This window comes from Cebus imitator, unplaced genomic scaffold (genome assembly GCF_001604975.1).
Source record: "Cebus imitator isolate Cc_AM_T3 unplaced genomic scaffold, Cebus_imitator-1.0 Scaffold72, whole genome shotgun sequence".
Lineage (NCBI taxonomy): Eukaryota > Metazoa > Chordata > Mammalia > Primates > Cebidae > Cebus > Cebus imitator.
The window spans coordinates 3,130,589-3,138,443 of record NW_016107387.1 but is presented as its reverse complement, the minus strand read 5'-3'; the positions used below and the strand labels follow the sequence as shown (position 1 = coordinate 3,138,443).

Here is a 7,855-nt window from a genome sequence, read left to right as displayed (position 1 = left end):
GGGGCTGAGAAGGAGTTGGTGGTCTACATGCTTAGGCTGAGCCCACCCTTCCTCTAACCTAAGAAGGTAAAGAGGTGCATCCTGTTGAGTCGGGACTCACTTGTGCTCATTCTAGCTCCTAGGAGCTGCTCCTGTGAGACTTATACTCTAGAAAGAAAACAGAGAAAACAGGCAAAGCACATAGCATGTAGAACACCAGACAGTGTTAAATCCTATCAAGGAGAGAACTCCTTGATTTGCAGCTTTGCAAGAACCATGTTTTTCAACTAGTATGACAATGATGTTCCTGTTTGGAGGCAAGATTCATCAAATTCATCAAAAGATTCAAGGCAAGCTGTTGAACATGGTTCAGCCACAGTTGGCCTAAATTGAAAACCCATGCAGTGTTCATTACATTGAGGAGGGCGAAGTCAGAGCTTGAAGGTCATCAGAAAAAAATTCTCCATGTCGACAATCATATTGGTATCTCCATTGTAGGGCTTACTGCTGATGCTACACTGTTATTAATTTGATGTGCCAGGTGTGTTTGAATTCAAGATTTGCATTTGACAGACCATCTCCTGTGTCTTTCCTTGTGTCTCTAATTACACGTAAGACCAAGATACAAACACAATGACATGGGGGCAGATTGTACAGTGTTGGGCTGCTTATTGCTGGCTATGATGATACAGCCCCTCACATTTTCCAAACCTGTTCCATCTGCTGTTCTGACTCCATAGGTATGTCTATTAGCGTCTGTTCTCAATTAACTTGCACTTACTTGAAGAGACATCTGTCTGAATTCATGGAGTGCAATTTAAATGAACTGGTTAAACAGTTTACATACCTTAAGAGAGATACTTCCTGCAGAACAGGACCTAACTACAAAGAATGTTTCCATTGGAATTGTCAATACAGACTTGGAGTTTCCAAACTATGATGATGATGAGGCATCTCCGTTCCTGGAAGGACTTAAAGAAACACCAAAGAGAAAGGCACAGCCTGCTGAACCTGCTGGTGAATCTGCAGAGAAGGCTGATGAACCAATGGAGCATTAAGTGATAAACCAGTCTATATGTATATTATCAAATATGTAAGAATGCAGGAACATACACTGATGACAATAATCTATAATTTAAACCTAAAGATGCAGAGTGGTAGAATAATATATTTTAGGAATCAGTCCAGATGTGAACTTTTTTCCAAACAACCTAATTAAAATGATATAATGGGGTGCATTTTTTCTTTAAAAGAGTTCATATAATCATTTCCTAAAAAGTGTAAGTATCTGTACTAATGTTTTTATATAAAGAAAATGGTGTCTTTGTGGTTAAAGACAATTGTGAAATAAAATTGTTTAACCTCCTGGGAACCAAAATGCTTAGGTAAAGGAAAGGAAGTCCAAAGGGTCTACTCAATAGGTCAGGGAATTTATTAATTCTGCTCACTTCACAGGCCAGTACATGGGACATAATAGGAATTCAGCACATACTTGTGGAAGAAAGGGAGGAAGGAAGGAGGTTGAGAAAGAGGGAAGGGAAGAAGAAAGGAAGAAATGAAGGCAGAAAGGGAGGAAGAGAGGGAGGAAGAGAAAAAGTCCCTGATGAATATTGTTTTACACAAATTCCTGTCATGAAACCTGTGATGTAGAAAAAATACCTGTGTTATTTTAATCGTGCATATAATCATGTAATCGTAATATGGTTTCTGTTTCAAAACTTTCCTTTTCCACTTAAATTATGTCATGAACAGAGCAGGACTCCATCCAAAAAAAATTAGGTCATGAATATCTTTCCATGTTAATGAACACAGATGCACATGATCTTCAGAAACCTTGCATCCCAGTGTCTGCCCAGATTCGTCCCCAATCCCATCTCTGTTTGGTGTCGGCTTGTGACTTCCAGAGAGGGATAATCAGCACCTTTGCTGCTCTGAGATTCTTTCCAACCTGACTCTTCACTTGCTGTAATTTTTCCTTGCTCATGTCCTGCTCTTTCTCCAGGTGGCATGGTGGTGGGGATGGTGTCGTGGTGACATCCTCTCCTGGTATGTTCCCCACTCCTTTCTGCTTCCTGAGACTGTCTGCCTGTCAGTTTTCGCAGGATGCTGGGTCCTACTTGGCTTCTTTAGGAAGCCCTTCCATTCCAGAACACAGCCACAGTAGGCAGTAGGCACCAAAGGCATTTGAAACACAGGTTGAGGAAACCAAAGGCCAGGAGAACTGAAGGTTGCCCAAGATTCCACTGCCAGTTACTGGCAGTGCCAGGGTCTGATTCCTAGTCCAACCTCTCTCTATTTGACAGTGTGCTCTATGAAAACCCAACAATCGCCTGATGTTTATGGTGGCATTATTCTTAATCACTGAAACTTGGAACCAACCAAGATATCCTTCAGTAGGTGAATGGATAAATAAACTGTGGCAAATCCCGACAATGAAATATTAATCAGTGCTAAAAGGAAATTATCAAGCCATAAAAAGACTTGGATATCATTTAGTGAAATGCATATTACCAACATGCATATTAATAAGTGAAATAAGCCAATCTGAAAAGACCACATACTGCGTGATTCCAATGATAGGACATTCTGGAAAAGGCAAAACTATGGAGAGAGTACAAAGTTCAGAGGTTACCAGAGGTTAAGAGGGAGGGAGGGGCCAGGCGCGGTGGCTCATGCCTGTAATCCCAGCACTTTGGGAGGCCAAAGCAGGCGGATCATGAGGTCAAGAGATGGAGACCATCCTGGCCAACATGGTGAAACCCCATCTCTACTAAAAAAATACAAAAATTAGCTGGGCATGATGGTGCGTGCCTGTAGTCCCAGCTACTGGGGAGGCTAAGGCAGAATTGCTTGAACCTGGAAGGCAGAGGTTGCAGTGAGCCAAGATCATGCCACTGTACTCCAGCCTGGCGCCTGGCACCTGGCGACAGAGCAAGACTCTGTCTCAAAAAAAAAAAAAAAAAAAAGAGGGAGGAGGGATGCATAAGGGGAACACAGATAATTTTTAGGGCAGTGAAACTACTCTGTCTGACACTATAATGGTGGGTACATATTATATATTCATCAAAATGCATAGAATGTATAAAACCAATGGTAAGCCCTAATGTAAACTATGGACTTTAGGTGATAGTGATGTATTAATGTAGGTTCATTGATTGATTATAAAAAGTGAACCACTGTGATAATGAAGGAGACTGTGAGGGTGGTAGGGGGCAGGGGTGTACAAGAACTCTCTATATGTTCTGGCCAATTTTGCTTTAACCTAAAACTGCTTTAAAAATGAAGTCTATTTAAACAATAACAATAGCAATAGAAAACGTTTTTCCCCATAGTGACTGAATGTTGGTTCTGCAAAAGAGCTTCAAAAAAATTCAAGCGAAGGTGGACGAATAGGAACAGCACTTTGGGAGGCCAAGGCAGGTGGATCACCTGAGGTCAGGAGTTTGAGACCAGCCTGGCCAACATGGTGAAACCCCATCTCTACTAAAAATACAAAAAATTAGCTGGGTGCGATGGTGGGCACCTGTAATCCCAGCTACTCAGGAAGCTGTGACAGGAGAATTGCTTGAATTCAGGAGGTGGAGGTTGCAGTGAGCCAAGATCACACCTTACACTCTAACCTGGTGGCGGAGCAAGACTCCATCTCAAACAAAACAAAACAAAAAACTCCAAAACACCCTAGAAGAAATATCATTCAGGACATAGGCATGGGCAAAGACTTCGTGACTAAAATACCAAAAGCCACTGCAACAAAAACCAAAATTAACAAATGGAATCTAATTAAACAAAAGAGCTCCTGCACAGCAAAAGAGACTATCATCAGAGTGAATAGGCAGTCTGCAGAATGGGAGAGCATTTTGCAATCTACCCATTGGACAAAGGTCTAATATCCAGAATCTACAACGAACTTAAACAAATTTATAATAAAAAAACAAACAACCCCATCATAAACTGGGCGAAGGATATGAACAGACACTTCTCAAAACAAGACATTTATATGGTCAACAAAAATATGAAAATAAAAACCTCATGATCACTGGTCATTAGAGAAATGCAAATCAAAACCAAAATGAGATACCACCTCATGCCAGTTAGAATGGCAATTATTTAAAAAGTCAGGAAACAACAGATGCTGTCAAGGCTGTGGAGAAATAGGAAAGATTTTACACTGTTGGTGGGAGTGTAAATTAGTTCTACCATCGTGGAAGACAGTGTGGTGATTCCTCAAGGATCTAGAACCAGAAATACAATTTAATGCCATTACTGGGTATATACTCAAAGGATTGTAAATCATTCTACTACAAAGACAAATGCAAAAGTATGTTTATTGCAGCACTATTTACCATAGCAAAGACTTGGAACCAACCTAAATGCCCATCAATGATAGACTGGATAAAGAAAATGTGGTACATATACACCATGGAATACTATGCAGCCATAGAAAAGAATGAGTTAATGTCCTTTGCAGGGACATGGAAGAAGCCAGATACTATCATTCTCAGCAAACTAACACAGGAACAGAAAACCAAACACCACATGTTGTCACTCATATGTGGGAGTTGAACAATGAGAACATATGGACACAGGGAAGGCAACATCATACACCAGGACCTGTCAGGGGGTGAGGGCAAGGGGAGGGAGAGCATTAAGATAAATACCTAATGCATGCAGGGCTGAAAATCTAGATGATGGTCTGATAGGTGCAGCAAACCATCATGGCACATGTATACTTATGTAACAAACCTGCACGTTCTGCACATGTATCCCGGAACTTAAAGTAAAATAAAATAAGAATTTAAGCTTCTTTGATTTCTTTACCATTGGCATTTTTCTGTAGCTAAGAAGCGGAATCCTTCCCCAGGCAAGGAAAACATGGGCAAGTGCCAGTCTCTTCTCCACATACACTGTCCAAGATATGTGGCAGTTCTCAAAAGGCCTATGGTTCCCTCAGTAGACTTGATGCACCAACAAACACCTTGAATTTCTGTGTCCAAGTCTTTATGAGTCTCATCTTGGGAGGCTCAGAGGACAAAATGATTTCATAAACTGTTTTCTGCAATTCTTGATTCTGGTCTAAAAGTCGTGTTGGCTTCAAGGACCTCGAGTCTTGTAAAACAAAAACAGACACACACACACACACACACACACAAACACACACAAAAAAAAAAAAACCCATAAACACACAGACGCTCACGCACACACGCACACAAAAAAACGAACAAACAAAAAAAAACCATGCACTGCTTTCTGCAGTGTGGTACACTGGAGAAAAAGGCTACCCTAGAGATGCTCTCACTAACATCAAAGCACGGGAAAGAAACCAACTTTGTTGAGCCCCTCCCTGTGATAGGCTCTGCACCGGGCATTTGGCATGCTTCGTCATACTGATTTCTCATTACAACCCTGCAATAGTGATATTATTATTCCCATTTTACAGCTTGAAAGACACAAGTACAGAGAGGTAACTAAACACCAAAGACACTCAGGAAGTGAGTTGTAAAACTGGAAGGCAATCCAAGCCTGTTTTGCTCCATAACATCACATCAAGAAATCCTTGCCTTGAAGGAATTAACTCCGAGAGAAAATGATGCTGGGCCCAGTGATTCAGGGAAGAGTGTGGTGAGGCCTGAGTGAGCATCCTTTGAAGGATTGCTCAGTCACTCTTGTTGGTGATTCAGCAGCTCAGACGATGGGGAAGAGACTGCTGCCACTGTTTCACAGACCTTTACACCCTACTCAGCAGCCAGTACTGCCGGCCTTCCCCTCTCTCCACACGCTGCCCATGCTGCCCTTCATGGCCGATTCCCCCTTCCAGGCTGCCCCCAGTGTTCTATGATGGCTTGAGACTGGATTTACTCTTGGATCTCTGCCTTCTTGTTTGTTTTGATCCCCCTTAGAAACTGTAAGTTGTAAGCTGCAGAAGTAGTCTGTAAAGTTGCTCAGCACTGAATAAATAAAACTGTCTGATAGCCTGCAGTAAGCATGTCTTTTTATTCTGCTGATTCGACATCAGGGCTCTGTTGACCCTGGAGGGACTACACTCCCAGGGCTAGCGAATCCCTGGAGTGATAAACAATTCACCTGCAAGTGTGAGTTTCATAATCAAACCAACCAATCCAGAGTCCCTACCCACTAAGGACCTCCCTTATCAAATTCTGACACTCCAGGCCACCATCCATCTCCTTAATTATCTCATTGAGGGATGGACTACCAGACAAGGAAGAACTCCTCTGCCCCAGAGCCTGCCCAAACTATTCAAACTACCCGATCCTATGCCTGTTTACCCTGCCTTACCATTCCTTTCCATGTGACCCACCGGGAACGCCCTTGTCCACATTTTCCCACTGCTCCCCCTGCCTCCTGACCTACCTTGGTGCCTCCCCATATGACCATCATACTTCCTACTTCTAGGGATCACTGAGCATAAAAACTTCTTCCTTCATAACAGTCGTTTTAGTGTCTGCATATCTTACCATACTTGATTAAAACAAACACTGGGTCCATTTTTAAACACATCTGCACAGAGATACTGTCTAATATAAACTGAGTTCATTCATACTCCACTGGGGACTCAGGAAGGAAACTCAGAGTGCCATTGGTGTTAGACAAACAGGAGATGAGAGTTGATGCTAAATGAGGCCAGGGCACATATATCAGGGATGTTGTGCTCTGTGGTACCCAGTGAAGCACCAAGAAGAGAAGAGAAGTGGTGGGCTTGATGGCGAGTATGATAAAGTATCTCACATCCTCCTGTCTAGCACCGACATCTGGGGAAAGGTGTCAGTTTAGAAAACTTGAGGACATATAGAAGGGAATTATGCTGAGCCTTGCACAGAGTCAAGTATATGGAAAGAGTCTAGGAGGCAGAAGAACCAACAGAAGGTATCCCATAGACCAGTCCAGGTGTCTGTTCCCTAGCCCTGCCTGAAAACAGAAAGACTAGATGTAAAAAAAAAAAGTAACAGTTTTTCTGTCATTCTGGGCATAGACAAGGCTACTTTGAGGCTCCAATACGAAAAGGAAAGCAGGGAGTTGCTGGTGGGAGGCATGCTTCCTATTGCTGGACAGAAGCCGCAAGAGCCAGCCCAGCTCACATGCTGAGATCGATGCCTTGGGGACTAGTGATAGAACCCGGCTGTATTGTCTTGAGGGTGCTGCAGTCCTGGCTGAACTGGGAGACAGCATACTGGGAGCAGCAGCAGCAGCATTCTGCGCGGAAATCCATGGCAGCCTTAGCGGTGGTGGGGCAGTGCTTCATTCAAGCTGCCACATTGCCACAGACATTGACGAGCAGCTCAGGGAAGAAGGACTTAGGAGGGTTATCTGTGAATACTCTGGAGATCTGAGCACTAACAGTGAAGCTTTGGGAAGGTTACAAGAAGCAGGTAGAGAGACCAGGAGTCATCAGCATTGCGTATCAAATTCACACTGATGCAACCTCGTTTTAACCACAGGTTGGGAATGCCTGGAGACAGAAGCAAATAATCGAGAAAGCCCTGATAACTATTCCAAGGCTTGATCAGATATGTGAGCCAGTGAAACTAAACACAGCTCAAGTACTTGAGATCTCTTGAATTTTCTTAGCCTCCTACCCCTCGAGAGACCTTTCCAAGGTTTCTCTCTGTAAGAAAAATAAGAGCGCCTCCCAGGCTGCTCCAGCCAATAATTCATTTGGAAACAAGTTGCTTATCTCTTTGATCTGGGTGGGTTATGGGGTTGCCCCGTCTCAGCTGCTTGCATGCTGGGCACTCTCACTAGGCCTCATTGACTGCACCAAGGGATGCGGGGTCGGGGGGACTATCTCCACGTCTGCATTACCCAGCTTTGGGTCATTAAAGTAAAAATGAAAACAACTTCATGGGCTGCTGGATAGGCA

General features: G+C 43.1%; 1 pseudogene; it reads left to right on the top strand.

Moving 5' to 3' along the window:
* The first annotated feature begins 255 nt into the window (after window positions 1–255).
* On the top strand, window positions 256–1,064 carry LOC108306443 (annotated as a pseudogene).
* Window positions 1,065–7,855: the final 6,791 nt, after the last annotated feature.